Consider the following 16758-nt stretch of genomic DNA (forward strand, 5'->3'; position numbering starts at 1 on the left):
AGACAGAGCCAATGAAAGCGAAGATGGCTCTGATTTAAAATAATGACCTGAGCACCTCAGGAATGCTTTTCAAGGGCATCCCAGAATTGGTTGGTTCAAAAATGATGGACTTATAGTTGGGAGATGAGGAATGATTACTGATAAATGTACAATACACGTGTCATAAATTGTACTTATTGAAACCTTGAGAATTGTAAAGCCAACAAATGCCCTTCATCAAATTATCTATTTCACATGATGCATACTGTTCATCCCTCCATTCATTTCCTGTACCGCTTGGCTTCATTAGGTTCGCGGGCTGACTTAGGCCAGAATTGGGGTACAGTACAAATTGTTACTGTATTTATCTCTTTTTTACTTCATGATTCATGCATCCAACATCGCCACGAACAGAACGGGAATGAACTTGACTACAAAGCTGAACAACCTGCAGATGATTGCTCGTCGGAACGCAGCGATGAACAGAAATCGAGACGAGGAAGGAACCGACTGAAGGGTGTGGCTGGATGCGGGCTGCCATTTATCCTTAGCTATCCAATGCTACTGGACCAAACTGATCAACAAGAGAACAAATCGACGTTTTGATCAAAAAAAGACTATTGGGAAGATGAACCTTTGCATCAATCAACAACTTGATAATCCACACAACTAGATATATGACGAATTACTACTTTGATTATCTGCGTCCTATTGCATTCTGGGAACGGGAATTAATAAACGTCGGTTTCATCCCGTCAGCCCTTTTTCTTATTATAAAATATATATAATATATATATATAAAATTGTACGTGAAAAGTGAATTTTGTAAATTGTCTCTATCATTGTCCGAAAGGAAAAAAAACAAATAAAAATAAAACTAAATTCATACAGTATCTCTTGCAACCTTTCCTTCCTTTAACTTCAACTACATTCCCTAAATACAATATATACCGTTTTAGTTATACATTTCCCCTTGCAAGCTTTATAAAATAAAATCACAAGAAATAGTTTTTTGACAAAATGTCACACCACGGCCCACATAAGGAAGTATTGTCCTGTATCGTATCAGAAAATGACTTTCAAGTACAGCAAGTGTCACATGCTTGAAGACTTTTACTCAAATAATAACAAGGAGACTTTTATTTCATTAACAAAAAAAGTTTTTGTTTTTAAATATAGTTGTACTTTTACCCAGATATTGCATTTATACAAGACTGTAATAATGCATCTTTTAATGGCAAAAGGGTGGGAAAAGAATTTCATTTTTTCACATTTTTCATGTAAATCAAGAACAAAGAAACCATATTTCCTGTCTCATGATGTTCTCAAGACAGCCGCTGGCATTGATCAGAGCTGTAGTGTCGGATTCAAGCAGGATCCATCTTTGTTGGCTTATTATTCAAATGATTACAACCGTCTAATGAAGAGCAATAAACAGTCCATCAGTGGGAGCAAAGTCTTCCAGAATAAACCCATACCGCAGGATCTTGTCAGCCTGCACTCGGGGGGCCTCCTGATCGGCCCGATGAGTCTCAGATGGACAGGAAGTGTGGGCTTTGAGGGATGTGTGGTTCCAGGTGGCCAAGGGAGTGTTTTGGCAGGCCGACCTGCGCAAAGCGAGCAGGGACCTGGAGTAGGTGGAATGTTAATCACAGAGAAAAGAGAACATGTGTGACAAAGGGAGCGGATGGAAAACACATGTCCCATTTCACACTTATTTACCTTCGAGAGCCGAGCCCCCGCCAGATTAGAGCGGGAGGAGGTGGAGGAGCGGCCGCGGCAAAGGTGCAAGCCTTTAAAGTTTCCCACTTTGATGGCCACGCCAACTCTTTGATAGCATTTCAAACATTTGGGAGAGGAAAGAAGAGACCTTGAGAGGCAGGATGGCCAGCAACTGTACAAACAAGGACATGCGAGGTGAAACGTCTCATTCTTTGCTTAACTTTGCTGCTTATGGGATGTCATCACGCCTGTTGATATCACTTAACTGTGTTTAATCAACGTGCAATGAAAAGCAACTATTCATCTCATACGTTGTTTGAAGCACATCTTCTGTTCTATTTTTAATGGATGCAGCCGGCGAGTTTCCCCTGAAGGGACAATAAAGGCAAGCAAATATGCTATGAAAATCTTTAGTCTTTCATCCAATCCTGCTGAGGCTGGAAGTCCTACTTACAAACACATTTTGCACCACAGCTAACAGAAACGCTTATAATGCCGTATATATCGCTTTGGAATTGGCTGATGAACTGACCAGCTCAAGAAGGCCCCCCAGTGTACCACTCGGTTTTGAAGGACACAAAACTGAAGTGCAAAAGTTTCAAAGTCTGCACTGCGAGACAATGACAAATAAGGGGGAACTTTTTCTTTTTAACTGGTACAGCTCTGAAGAGGCAAATAAAACAAGTGACAAAATGTGGACAAGCCCCCACCCAAACCACGCCAAACTACTAATACTGTAGCTGTATTGTCAGGTAGCGTAGGCAGTGACATTTTTAAATCAACAATGGGGCAATAGAGCAATGAATGATATAAATATTGATAAATATTTCTCATTCTGGGGTAGAACATCATGCGGAGTTTGGCCCCAAACGCAGACAAGACACGTGAGGTGGGAAACAGAGTCTTCATATACAAAAACCCAAAGTAACAACAAAGACATGGTTTGAAAGAACATGACTGAATGCATGGAAGCAACCTTGAATACATGGAAGAACAGCTTGCATTGAAGAAAGCTTGCATGGAGGAGTGGGGGACAGGAAACCTCGGCGAAGGAACCTCGACGTACTGACAAAAGTGTCCTTCAGTAACTCTTGCTAGGGCAAAGCACAATTCTATACAAAGGCACAAAGGTCTAGATGATCAAAAAAGAGAGACTAGACAAAATAAGAATGACTATTGCAGGACCATAGCAACTGACAACATGAATAATAAATACATCATCATCAAACATTATCATTTTATGGGACTTAGTAATTCTCATCATACAAATATCCTCACAAGGGCCATATCAAACTGCATAACAACTAATCAACATAACACAATGACCCCGTGACCTAACCCAAAACACAGTCATAATAACATCCTTATAATCTAATTTGTACCATCCTCTTTCTTCAGATTTTCTAATCAACAGTCCATAACGAGAACATCTGGATTACGGACAGATTGGGTCTGTCAATCTAAATCATATTTGGGTTAAGTGTGTGAGAGGGATTTGAAGGAGATATTTTCTTACCTGAACATGAAAGTCAATTCAGGTATATGTCAAATGTGTTATATCATTCAGCTCTGATCTACAGTAAATAAAGATTGTTTGACCTTGGCAGAAGTCTTAGCTCTATATTTCAACACAGTACAATTGGCCAAGAAAAGACAATTTCACAGCACATTTGTTGTACAGTTCAGCATCATCTTAGGCTAGATTAATCAGATCATTTTTTTAAACAAACGTGAACAAGAATTAAAGATATACTTTTTGCGTGCGAGCGCAAACAAATCGCTGCAAGTGTTAACCCTTCACACTTTACTCGGCAGCTTTCCCCACAGAAAAATCTCTGCCCCCACAGGTGATGAAATAAAATGCAGAGCAGGATGATGCGTCACAGTTTAAAGAAGCACAGGGTTTTTATTAAACTGAGCTTGACCCTGCGGCTGCTCCTTAAGGATACACACCCAGCTCTCCTTCTCTTAGTGGGTATGATGTGTGGCTGAAGGCTCTCTCCCTGCCATAATGACTGTACACACAAGATTTTCAAGGGCCCGCTCATGACAATCCCATTTTCTGTGTAATTTCATGGTTGTCTTCTTGAATGAAGATATTGGCTGCTCTGAAGCACGAGGTCAGAGTCTCCCTGCTCCGTTTTCTGGATTGTTCCGGAGTATGTTTCCCCTCACTTGATGAAAAGTAATTCATCATTTACACCCCTGAATTCTGCCACTTTTTATTTTTTTCCCCTAACGGTGCTTTCCATTAACAACTTCCTTCACCTCCCAATCCCTTCCAGTCTCCCGTGGTACTGAAAGATAGATAGGCTCAATACGGTGGCACAGGTTAGCCCCGGCCCTGCATCCCTAATACAGTTTGTCACCTTGCTACCTCTGGAAGTCAAAACCTGTCACAGCCAGCATCTCTCAGTCTCCCCAGAATGGAGTTGGCACCCAGTGGAGCTTGTGAGCTTAAAATTGATTCTGCTTTTTCTTCTCCTTGAGATCTGCCAGGTTCTCTTCCGGGAGGAGCTTGACAGCCGTGGAGGGCCTCCGAACCAATCACAAAGGTGGGGTAAAAGACACCGAAGGAAACTTTCCCCCTGACTGCCAGAAGGGGGCAAAGGTTGGTGAGGAGGAAGGGTGAGGAAAGGGGGGGGTTCTGTTGCTAAGAGACAGTCTCCAGTTCTCTGCCAGAGTGAAATTAATTGACTCAAGGGCCTCCTAAACTCACTTTTAATTGTTTTCATGTCACTGATGGCCTTTATGTGCTAAGAACGTACACACATGCTTTCCCCAAAGCTCCCCGTGCTCCTTCTCTCTTCCTCCACAGAACGTGAGATTTGGATTCTTTTAATCATTGCCGTCGCGGTGAAATAATTGGGCCCGCGCATATGTAGAATCCTTTACATCTCAATGGCAGAACATACGTAGACCCCTGCATGGGAACTTCCACATTTATTAGCAAGCAAAATGAAGGCTCACATGGCTTCTCATTGGGCCAGATGCTAAAATCTGCATGGTGCCCAGAGTCCAATCAGTGAGTCTTTAATGCAGAGGGAAGATGAAACTCCTGAGACGGTACAGAAGACAGAACCTGATCATCTTGGTCCTGACTCTCCTGTGACCCTTCAATGGGCAGTGAGAACTCCTCTGAAACTAATTCCCAAACGCAAAGATCTGACGTTGGCCCATGCAAGATACTTCATGACAATTAGGGCATAACTTCTACGCCGCTTCATCAATGCAACAACATCTGACAGGTGACTTTTTTTTTTTTTACAGCCACATTAGCAGTCATAGTTGATCACTAATCTACGGTAGTCATATTGTGTTATCAAAAAAGAAGCCATATGTAAAGCAGTGCAGCATGCGTAGTGCCCTAAGAAGATCCTGTATATGACAGTCTTGAGTGAAAAACTGAGTCATGTGACATCGTACATGGTGACGTTTCAACTACTGAATTTTTGTGTGACTTAAGGCTATCTGAAAATGTCACTGGAAGTTTGCACAAAATTGGAATCGTAAATTAGTATTCAATTATATTGGCGCCACATTGGGATATATGTTACAAATTAAACATGATCGTTTTTGCAAAAATGTGTTTTTTACTTTGAAATATTAGACGAGACAGAAAAATATCTCAAATGGTGTTGTTTTTCAAAGTACTGTGGGCCTACTCTAAATCTTCAACTTCACAAGGCTGCTAGCACGCACAGGGAGGGAAAAAAAATCTGTCTGCATGTTTGCCTCAAGTCGGTCTGTTTTTTTCTCTCGGCTGATGAAAACATGGCTCATGCCCTGAGACAACAAAGTTTGATGTGCACATCTTCACCTTGGAGCCACGAGAGTACCCAGGTGGCACTGGGGAGGCAAAGCACTGCATCATGGGAAGGGGAGTAGTCTCCGATCTTTGCACGTATAGCATGGCTGGATAAATCCCGAGTGCATTGAGGGAAAGAAAAGAAATACATAACCAGATGGACATTCAGCTTGGGGCAGGGGGTGTCCCTTAGCTGCGTTGTCATGTTAGAGTGACAGCTGCTGCAAGCACGTGGCACTCAGGTGTTAAGAGAAATGCCGTAGCACATAATGGAAACTATAGTGGTACCTTAACTTCATGAGTTTAGTTCATTCTGTAATCAAGTTCACTTGTATATGAAATAAATGTGTCCCATTGAAATTAAATTGATCTGTTCCAGTCCCCTTGAGCCTCCACCCCCCAAACAACATTGTTTTTGACATTTTTAATATAGAAATCTATTGTAGGAATAAAAAACAAGAATAATAACTATAACTCTTTGACTGCCAGACGTTTTCAGACGGGATGCCGTGGGTGCCAGCCGATTTAAGCATTTTGACTGATCTTTTGACTGATCTTTCAAGGTCCACAGAAAATGATGTGTTTGGACTATGGAAACACACATACTACCAAATGAAACATTGGACTCTCATCTTTCACCAGAAAAAAGGTATAAAAGTTTGTTTCTACCTTATTCTGTTTTTGAGTAATCAACAATAGAAAATGGTTAGTTTCACCTCTGTTTTGAAACAAACGTCTTTTAACGTCTTTGGCACTCTCCATAGGATTTTACTAAACGTTATTTAACGTTTTTTTTGGCAGTCAAAGAGTTAATATAAAGGAATAAACTAGATTCATAAAGTTTAATTAAGCTGAGTGAGCTGAGCATACACATGCAGTCGTACAGTCGTGTGTTGACAATTTTAAGGGGGCGTGGCCTAGTCAGTGATGTCATGACACTGGAGTCAGTCATGTTGGTTTACTACACGGTTAGTCTGCGTGTTAGGGTCTGCGCCATGCTTCTTGTGAGTGTTTTCTTTTTGTATTTGTGTTTTACTGCATCAATGAGCTCTCCTTTTTTTTTTTTTTTACTTCTTCAGCAGCAGTTTCCAATACATTATATATAAGTCAAGTATTTGCTTACAACAGAAAAAATAATAACCAAGCGACAGCTGAGACAAAAAAAATAGCACAAGTCGAGGCATTTGAAAATCAAGTTACCATTGTACTAATTTTGCATGCACGTGCATATTTCACTTGCTTCAAACCCACTATGTAGCTGCAAGCAGTACACCAGCGGCTGGTTGAAAGTGTACATGTATGACCATTCTTGTATTTTGTGGGCCACCTGAATGGTTCTGGATCTTGTCAGCTGCTTGAAATTTCCCCTTTAAAGTGTCAGAGCTGTTTATCCGTCATTGCAAATATTGTGACCCAGCAGCAGTAGTGCCTGGGTGGAGACAATTTCATCCCCTGTCGCATTTTTGTGTCCATGCTTTCGCAGCAGATTTGTTCCACAAGCTTTGAGTCCACCTGCTAGGAGGACTGGGTGCAGGTGATTTAAGCGGTCCTGCTCTACCATGGAGTCACAGTGTCTCAGTTACTATTAGCATCTCATTTCATACCGTATCTTTAGCCACACTTCTCTCACCTCATGTTTACATTTAACCACAAACAAGCTTGTCCGGCAGTTACACCCTGATAAGACGTGTACAGCTTGCAGGTAAAGAACCTTGCTCATCCAGTTACTACATTCCCAGCAGGCGAAGCTCGTCCCTGGTCTCATATGAGACGTACACGTGATAAGCTAAAGCTCATGGGACGATGGTGAACTTGTTCGCCGTGGTACACCGCTATCCCGCAGCCACTGATGAGCCATTGATACATTTAATTAGGGTGGTCCATTTCCTCTCCTCCCCCCAACTCTCTGGATCCACTCCTTCATGTCATTTACACCAGAACTGTGACTGAAGGCAGGCGGGGGGAGAGCAAGATCACCCCCCCCCCTCCCTTCCCACAAAACAGAGATAAAGAAAAAATGTAATACTTCCACATTTTCCAGTGCTCCTTTCATCATTATTCAAAAATTAGTTTTTAATGCAATGAAGTAGCTCCAATCATGTTAAGGTCTCTGTGATCCAGATAGTATCATAATTACAATTAGATTACATTACTGCAATCAGAGAAAGGGGGATCGTTAAGAGAAGGAATATAAATTGCTTTAGTTTTACAAGTACTGAGCAAGCAAAAATTGGAATTAATCTTCACTTAAACATCTTCCCCCGTACAAAACTGCAAAGTACGCTGAATTCTTCCGGCCCATCAATACAAATTAAGACGGAAGTAGGATTTTTTTTTCCTCCCGTCTTTTTTTTTTTTTTTGATAGTTAAGATTTGAAGTTTCAGCCAAAGATCTAATTTTCGCATCCAATGCACTTTGGGTGCAAACTTGCAGGAAAAACACACCAGGAACATACGGTTTTGCACACGATGAGCATGAATTAGTCTTTCTTGATATCTAAAACCTGCTATTTTGCACAAATAGAAACTACAATCCATGATTACATCCCCTTGAATCTAAATTCTCCATTCTATCAATACATTTCTACTGTATGCTTTGGAATTTGTGGGTACGCTTCCCTGTACGCTCCATGACTGAGGATGGTATGCAGGAATTCAACTAAACCCAAACCTCTCCCTCATCAAAAACTTTTGAAGTGAAGTAGAACGAACTCCACTGACCTGGGTACTAATTATTGCTCTTTTCAAATAATGGACAAACATTTTCTCAAACTCACACAGAAGAGTGGTTGCTGTTATAATAACAATTACCAATTCTATATTTTATTCTATTCTGACTTGCTGTTGGTTTGGGCCTGGTGTCCTAACACTTTTGTCCATTGATGTATTTTTTAATTACTGTTGATGAGCCTGAATTGAAGTGAATGTGATGTCCTGACTGTCCTCTGTAGCGGTCACATTGTGGCGGATTATCCCAAAGTGCAGGATAGAATAAAATACAAATCACCCACAGACACAACTATGAAGCATCAGTGGAGCGATTAAGATTGAAGTTGGCAAATCCCTGAGCTGCTAATGAATCAAGACTTTTCTTGATGACAGCTGACTATTTCTCCACACAACAACAGTTTTGCTTAATTGTACTTGAATGAAGACTTAAAGCACTTTTCTGTCCTGTTCTGCTCGCATGCTGCAGCTTGCGCAATTAATAATGCAGATGATCGCCTTAGTTTGCATTTGCAGAAGTTTTTGGGGGGTTCTGCCCATTTGGCCACATATCAATTACCTATTTATTCCCTTCTTAGGCCACGACTGGAGATTAATGTGTGCCTCTAAATTAGCTCACGTGCCAGCCATTTATCAGCTCCCAGAACAATCCTGCAGATTCATCCCAAGACTAAGTGGCAGAATATTCATGAAATGGTGAAAAAAGGGGTAATTTTGTTCATGCTTTGATGAAATAAAAAGAGAAATTTCTTCTTTCGCTCATTTACTTTGTGAGTTTGTGTCATTGTTTTGCTCATTGTCTAGGCAAATCCTTCTTAATTTAGCTCAACACACAGACTTATATTTACGGCGGGAAAACAGGGCGATACATTACTCTCCAACAATGTGATAATGGCGATAGTGTGGCGCATTGTGCTTGTTTGTAAAGCCGCGGTTCAGAGGCCCATAATGGGCCGGCATTCAATGGTTGACTTCAGTAATGAGTTGGGTAAACAAAATGAGTTTCTGAATCTGTGCATGGGGGGTGGGGGGTGGGGGGTACCGGGGGCCTCTGGTCCTTGACACTGCAGCTTTAATCAGGCATTGGGAACCGGGAGTGAAGATGTTATGAAAATGTGGTGCTGGCCTTTGTTCGGCGTCTGTCATGGCATTGACTTTGCTGACACAATGCTACAATGCATGACGGATCAAAGTAATTAAAGTTCCAATAATTTACCTTCCGCTGTTGCGTGTCAAGTCTGCCAGACCGGCGACTCTCGGGCCTGTCATTGATTTCCTCGCCGCTATCTAAGCGTCATCCTTAAAGACGGCGAGGCGTGGGGGCAGCTTTAATAACACGCTGATACAATAGCATCGCTTCATATGTTTAACCAGTGATGATCACGGACAGATGACGGAGATGAGGAGACAAGGGGGCCGGTTCCTCTCGCGCACTCTCCCCCCTCTATAAAGGCTCAGCGAGGCCAAATCACAGAGCACTGCTTCACCTTGTTAAACTTTTCAATCCAGGAGAAAACTCGGCTTTGCGCACAAATCCGCAGGAGCCTCAGGCGCCGGTATACGAGGATTGTGACATCATCGTTCTGTCTTGGGCCCAGATTGACGACTCCCTGCGTGGCCGTGGCAGCTCCACTTCACCGCTACGCCGCCCTTCTTTCCGGCTCTCAGCGGTGACAATGTGTCATTATTGTGGTGTTCAAGCAGGTTCTTGCGGTTGTAAGGTGCTCGTGGAAGAGGCTGCTTGTGTGGCTTTGAGACTTTTTTGAAGGCTTACTTCCTGAGCACATCTCTCCACCCTTGACGGAAGTTAAATGGTTGAAGTATTCCTGTTCTGAGACATGATTAGCGTGTCACACATTAAAATGCCACATTAAATAATCCCATCCTTCAGGCTTTACTTCCTCACCAGGTATTAGCTCCGATGGAGAATAATCCTAAGCTAGTTGGAAGTGAGGAATCCACAGAAAGATCTTGGCACTCTGCTGTTTGAATTTTCGATCTGCATCGGTCTTACAACGCAGACGGCGGAAGACGAAGCCGAGCGCCAGTGCTTAGAGCTCACAGCGGCGCCGCCAGGTTCTCTTCCTAATCTCTTTTCTCTGCAGTCATAAGTGACGGTGATTCTTCACTGCAAACAACTTGTTTTCCATCACAGTCTGAGGTTGGAAGTTTGTTACTCTTTTAGCTCCAGATTTATCCTTTCCAGCAACTCGGGAATTCTGAACCTCCGCCCAGAAGGTGGTGTCTTCATTGCTTTTTGTGTAGTTCTTATAAAGAAGGATTATGCAAAATTGACTGAAATGATTTGTATAAAATTTGGTGGATGTCTGGGGCTCAATGAACAATGCATGAATGCGAATGGCAATATTCAGAGGTGGGTGTCTATGAAGGTGTTTAATTTGGTGCTGATCCAGATCAGGATTGTTCAGCCCAATGACCAGGATTCTAGTCATATATGCAATTATAAATACAGTATCTCATAAAAGTGACATTCTTTTATTAGTTTTCTTGGCAACATTGAGGAAATGGCACTTACCTACAATGTAAAGTTGATAGTTGAAACTGCTGCCCGCTTAAAATGACTCATCACATAGCCATTGCAACAAAAGTGAGTGCACCTCTACATGGAAATAGGAGTGATTTACTCACTTTTGGGAGATACTGTGTGTATATATAGAGTAATAATGTTAATGATTTTTTTTTCCGGTCCAGGAAGGAATGCTGATTCCTTCATCAGGGGTCTCCAAGTTGTCCCCAATCTGAATCATATCATCAAGATCGTTATCAGGCTTCTGCAGAGCTTGCTTATGAGCTGATCGTATCATTTACCTGTGTTGGAAGAGGGAGACATAGGTCCCTAACTTCTCCCACATTTCTCCACCCATGCAGGTCACCCCGTGCTGTAAAGCGCTCTCAGATGGAGCTGCATTCCAGATGGGCACCTCCACATCCTACCATTCCTCACCTTGTCTCCTGCAAATCTACAGATTTGTTGGTATTGTCCAAACAAATGTGTGAAGGATTTTGTTTTTTTATACCAGGCTGTTGTCATGCTCCCCGATGGAACACGCCAAAGAGTCACTGACTTTTTTGCCTGCCTACTTTTCCCTCGTGTCATTTTTCACTCTTAGAGCTGGGACTGCTCATTGAGGAAATACCGACAAGGCCATCCCGTCCTGTCTTCCTCTGTTTGGTTATTGTTTTTCATGTCCCTTGAATGGTTTGAGCCTGTTAAGTGTAATTTTATTGCTATGTACTTGTGCAATGACAATAAATTTGACTTCAGATTTTAAAGCATGAATTTGAATTGCAACATCTGGTGGAACTTTTCCATTCTATTTTTAATCGGCATTTGTAAAAGCTCAGACAAGTTGCGAGTGCAAAGAAAACAATGCTTTGGTCTCAAACACGGCAAATCCTTCATTCACGGTATAGCACACACAGTGCAAGTGGCACAATCAAACACAGAGCACAACATGGACAGAGGGCGCCTCTAACGTGATGTCACAATGTTCTCCTGTATGAATCTTTGGGTTTGTTTCTATCCTGGGGTGGAGGTCACCGCCCTGTGGCTGTGGTTAATTGCCATCGTGCAGATGGGACACGCTTGTCATTATCTCTAGTCACATGACCATGTTTATAGGACATGTTTTTATCATTTGAGACCCTGCAAAACAATGGTGCTACAGTGTTGGGGGAACTCCTCTGAATTTTCCCCATAGCTACAGATTTTGAACAGAAGTATTCATTGTTCAGAAATATATTTAGCACCCATATTTGACCATCACCCTGTCTTTTGGCCAAAAATACACATCATGCAATCTTGGGAATTATGATTAATGACCTTTTCTTTTGATCTGTTTGTCAAAATTCCAGTCTCGAGGGTTTGCAAGGGAGATATGGTCATTTATAGAAAAGAAAAACAACAAATTCTATGAACTGTAGACAAAGAAGCAAACACTGAAATGCACAGTTGTGCAGTTGTGCTTATGAGTAACCCAGGCAGAATTTGTAAGACGTGAGCCACATTTTAAATAAACTGTGTTAGGTAAAACGTGATCAGGCAAAATATATTTATTCTATTTTTATTTGGATTACAAATTAAACTGTAAGGAATTTCACAATAGCAACATCAATAAACAAAACAGAGCAACAGCATTAAGACCCCCCCCCCCCCCCAAAATAAAATAAATAAATTGCCAACATTTCACTCATTTTGCCAGGTATGTACTCATATGAGTACAACTGTATACTAATAAAATCTTCCACCTCTCAAAAGTCTTACATCTGGGTAATCACTTAAAATCAGTGGGAATTTAAGATCAATCTCTTTCACAGGACCATTTGATGAAAATGGTGAAAAGACGGAAAAATGACAAGCAAGCAAACCCCAAAATAAAACTTCTAAAAAAAATTCTAAAATGATTAGCTTCTGCGCTATCGGCGTGAACTCCATTTAAGCGAGTGCAACAACGAGCCCTTCATACAAAGGACAATATGGCGGATTCATGTCAGATGATGAGTTAAATGCAGCTGTTGTTCTCCATGTGAATGAAAAATGGTACTAGGGCCAAAGTGGAGACAGTGAAGGCCTCTTTTGGTTTGGACTGTCCAAAGGCAGCAGTCACGACAGGATGTGAGTCCACCACTCACTAATGCCGCTTCTGTTCTGCCTGGATAATAAACAAACAGAGTTGTAAGTGTGTGGAGTCCGAAAGAAACATGACTGCACAGTTCAGTCGAAGCCAGGTGGCAGATGACGCTGGGAGGAGAGCAAATCTGTTTGTTGCATCGGTGAACATTGTCCATCCACGCCGGGCCTGTCGTTATGTGACCCCGGGGCACCGAAAGTGCAGAAAGACTCCATGTGTTCTGTCCGTGTGTCCCTACATGTTTTTCCTTTAGGCCAGCATGTTGGGCTTTGAGAACATTTGAAGTGTGGCACCACTGATGTAGTTTATTTTTGCAAAGTAGACAGGAAACAAAGCCTTTCTTCTTCTCTTCATATGTGACAAAGCACCAGTGGATTACGCCCAGAAATGAGTTATTCAATTTCCACCTGGAGAAGCTTACCGCTCACATTTTGCATATTACGAGCGTATCTGCTCGATTGGATATAATTCACACCTCAACGGAAGCTTACACCTGCTTGAGGGAATTAGGGCTGAGGCCTTTAATAAACGTTTAAACCTGTCAGACAAATGAGATAAGTGCATTCATGACCTGTTCCCCCTGTTCACCGCCTTAATTCCATCTGAGGGATCCCTCCTCATACCTGCGCAAAACAGCGCTCTGCCATGCTGTGGCGGGGCCCCCGCGGGCCTACCAGGGCGCCGATTCGCCGTCAAAAGCAATTAAAAAATACTTCTGATGAAGGTCGCCAGCCGTCGCACACGGTGACAAGACAGACGGTGTTTGAGAGGAGGAAGAGCGTGAGGTAAATGCTTTCCATCATCATCTATTAATGTGTCTACGTGAATGGAGAGGGAGGGGGGCCAACTGAAAAAGGAAAAAAAAATACAGTAAGTGCTTACTTCCACTGAGAGAATTTCTCCAGGTCAAATGCAAAACGTTAGTGACTAATCATCTGTGCCGTGCAAACGCCAGCTGCGACCTGTGGTAGGATTATCAGTCTCATGGACCTCGTACCAAGCTTTTAGCTAAATGAAAAATCTGCTCATAGCCGGAAGGAGGACGTCTGCAGATAAGAAGGAAGACTGTTTACTGAGAGCTGGAAGAGGGCTGCAATCATTATGTGCAGCAAAACTAGACAGGAAACACAGACAAGACCGATGAATTTACATAATTCATTTGTGACAAAACCTCTGGGCTAATTCTTGTCATTGTTGCGTGTACCTTCAGCCCGATGTATTCCCCTTTCTCATCATATTACAGATTCGATAGAGAATAATCGCAGTGATGCTGGACCTGCAGCCACCTTTGGGGATGATGGAATGAAATAAAGTGGTTTTGAGGGAAGCAGAGGTCAACTGCGAGTGTCGTAATCTTGTGAGCTTCACCGGCAAGCAAAGGCTAATAGATCTCTATTAGCGCTCTATTACCAACATCTGTAACACTGCAGCCGCGCGCCAAACATGGCTAACAAGGGCAATGTATTTGGAAGTCACTGGCTGGCTCCCTCCGGACGCCGCCTCTCATTACGGAGCTATCAGGACCGTTCTGTTTGCCCGGACAGCGCAGGGGGGGGGGAGAAATGCAGCGTGGGGCTGAAATAACAATTAAAGGCCTCAGTGGCAGGTCTGCCACAAAGCTGCTGGGGAGTTTGGGCTGGTCCCCAGAGGTCCCTGGAGGGCCAGTTGCTCTCGACCCTCATCCTGTGATCTGACAGGAGACAATGCCTGAGTTGAAGGTTAGTTTATTATTACGAGGCCTAATTCACTCTTGACTCTGAGATTTAGAGTCAAGCGTGAGTGGGAAAATGCATGAATGATTTACAAGGCAGGGGATTGGTATAAATATTACTGAGGAATGCCAGTGAAGTCTCCTTGCCTGATTTCTCAAGCTCAACTCCGGTCTTAATCAAATAAACCTTCGAGTCTTAAAGGAGACCAAACCAATTCTGCTTGCAAAATAAAGTGCCTTTCTCCCAACTAGTTCAAAGTGATTACTCTGATTACGGCTGAGTGCAGCAGCATTAGACACGCTCTCTGTCAGTGATATTTTCATCTTGACACGGGTCTTTTTGAACCGGGGGATCAGGGTGACAAGAGCGCTGATATTAAAAGACATAGCCCGAGGGCGAGAAGATGGGCCCTATCTTTGGAATAAAAGGTTACAATCGCTTCCTGTGTTCTGACGGAGAGAGAGTTAGAGGTGGCGCTCTAAAGACTTGTGCGCTCGGCACAACACGTCCTCAATAAAAAACTGCTCAACCCTGATGACACTGGCGGCCACGATGCCTTTAGCTATGCGCACAAAAAAAAGGCGGGATTTAGCATAAGTCCATCACAGTCTGATGCTGACCGCATGTAGACTGTCAAACAATGTGGAAATACCCCTAGCGTGATGAATCCTAATCCAATTGGCACTGAAGCCAAACTTGTAAACTAATCTATGTATTAGCCAAGATGGCACAGAGCGCCTAAACGCTCTTCTGGAACCTGGAGCTGTTTGTCGCCCGCCAGCGATAAGAGCCAGCGAGCGCACCGCGTCATAGAAAGTGGGCTTAGCTTCTATTCTTCTCCACTGGAATCGCTTGAGTCCATTTATCACTCTACCTGTGTCTGAGACCTATTTAAGATTAAGGTCAGTGGGGGAAAGGCTTCCATCTGCTTGGATACTTTTAAAATTCATAAGTCGAGAAGCTTAGCCTTTCTCAGCGCAAGTCTTCATAACAATGAGTATCGAATATTTTATGTAAGAATAGCTGACAGGAGATTTTTTTCCCCCTCTTGCTCTATTTTGCCATCAGAGTAAAAATACACTCGTTTCTGACTGCTCTTGATGGACACAAATCCCACCCAATCACATAACATGCATATTCCAAATTTGCATTCTTCACTCACAGCTTCCAATTTAAAGAAGAAATAAACCTCTTCAATATGCAACCAGATTCTCCGACTCCTGCTTTCCTAAAGTCTTCTGTTCTGTTACAATTTTCTGGGCCAAGTTGCACAACATTCGAGGTCCAACTTGCAGCGCTGCAGCAGCTGCCACATGGTCTCTTGTAATTCTGACTGTTTTGTCTTCTTCTTTAAGCACTTGAATTATTTATATGCAAGCTCTAAATCTCACAGAAAAGAAACAACGGTGCGTACTGTCGGGCACCAGCTTCAAAAGTAAAAATGGCAGAAATCATGAAGTATTGTTTCTGTAATGAGTCGTTTGCATTAGTCTTGCCCTCTAATTTATTTATCATGAGTTAGTTTAACAAGAGGAAAAGACTTATTTTAATTTGGAGTAAGCTATAGACGTAAATACTACTACTACTACTTTTGTACTACTACTACTACTACTGCTATTATTATTATTATTATTAATAATGATAATAATAATAATAATAATATTAAAATTGTAATATTTATCTGAAATTAAGATACCTAGATAATCTCATACGATGAAAAACAATTGTGGAAACCCGAGATGGTCTTAATAATAATCCACTCTGCAGACTGTACGGTACCTTACAGAACAGTAGAGTGCAATGCAAGTAGTCTCCTTGTAAAAAAACAGAGCCTTGCAGTCTTGGCTGCTCGCCACCAGCTGGTGCTCCAGTCAGCTGAAGGTACAGAACATGTTTTACATAGTATAAATGTGGCATTGCTTTTGGAGCAGTGTCAAATTCCTCCCCAAATTTACAGGCGCTAAATGTATCTCGGATGGTATAGTGGCGGTGTGGCACAAAGTCTGACTGGTTGGGAATGCATTTCGGTCATTTGGTTGCACATTTAAATAAAGATTTACTGAAAGTATTCATGCTCTCATTTCCTCCACACCTGCATTTTATTTTATTTTTGCACTCAAAATCTAAATACAGAGCATTGAACAGGCTCACAACTGGG

The 16758-nt window shown here is 42.3% G+C and overlaps 1 long non-coding RNA gene across 5 annotated transcripts in view; it reads right to left on the reverse strand.

The window, feature by feature from the left end:
* The window catches only part of LOC144057484 (uncharacterized), a 196315-nt gene that overhangs the window by 109250 nt on the left and 70307 nt on the right, over positions 1–16758 (reverse strand). The window contains exons 6-7 of one of the 5 annotated variants that reach the window (XR_013295262.1): positions 1702–1807; positions 1075–1607 (exon numbers count right to left, since the gene is read on the reverse strand). The exons of 3 other annotated variants lie outside the window; for them this stretch is intronic. This is a non-coding gene — a long non-coding RNA (uncharacterized LOC144057484). Of the gene's footprint in view, positions 1–1074; positions 1608–1701; positions 1874–16758 lie in introns of those variants that run through there. One more of the 5 variants, XR_013295261.1, reaches the window with a different exon arrangement.

The sequence above is a fragment of the Vanacampus margaritifer genome, chromosome 1 (assembly GCF_051991255.1).
Source record: "Vanacampus margaritifer isolate UIUO_Vmar chromosome 1, RoL_Vmar_1.0, whole genome shotgun sequence".
NCBI lineage: Eukaryota > Metazoa > Chordata > Actinopteri > Syngnathiformes > Syngnathidae > Vanacampus > Vanacampus margaritifer.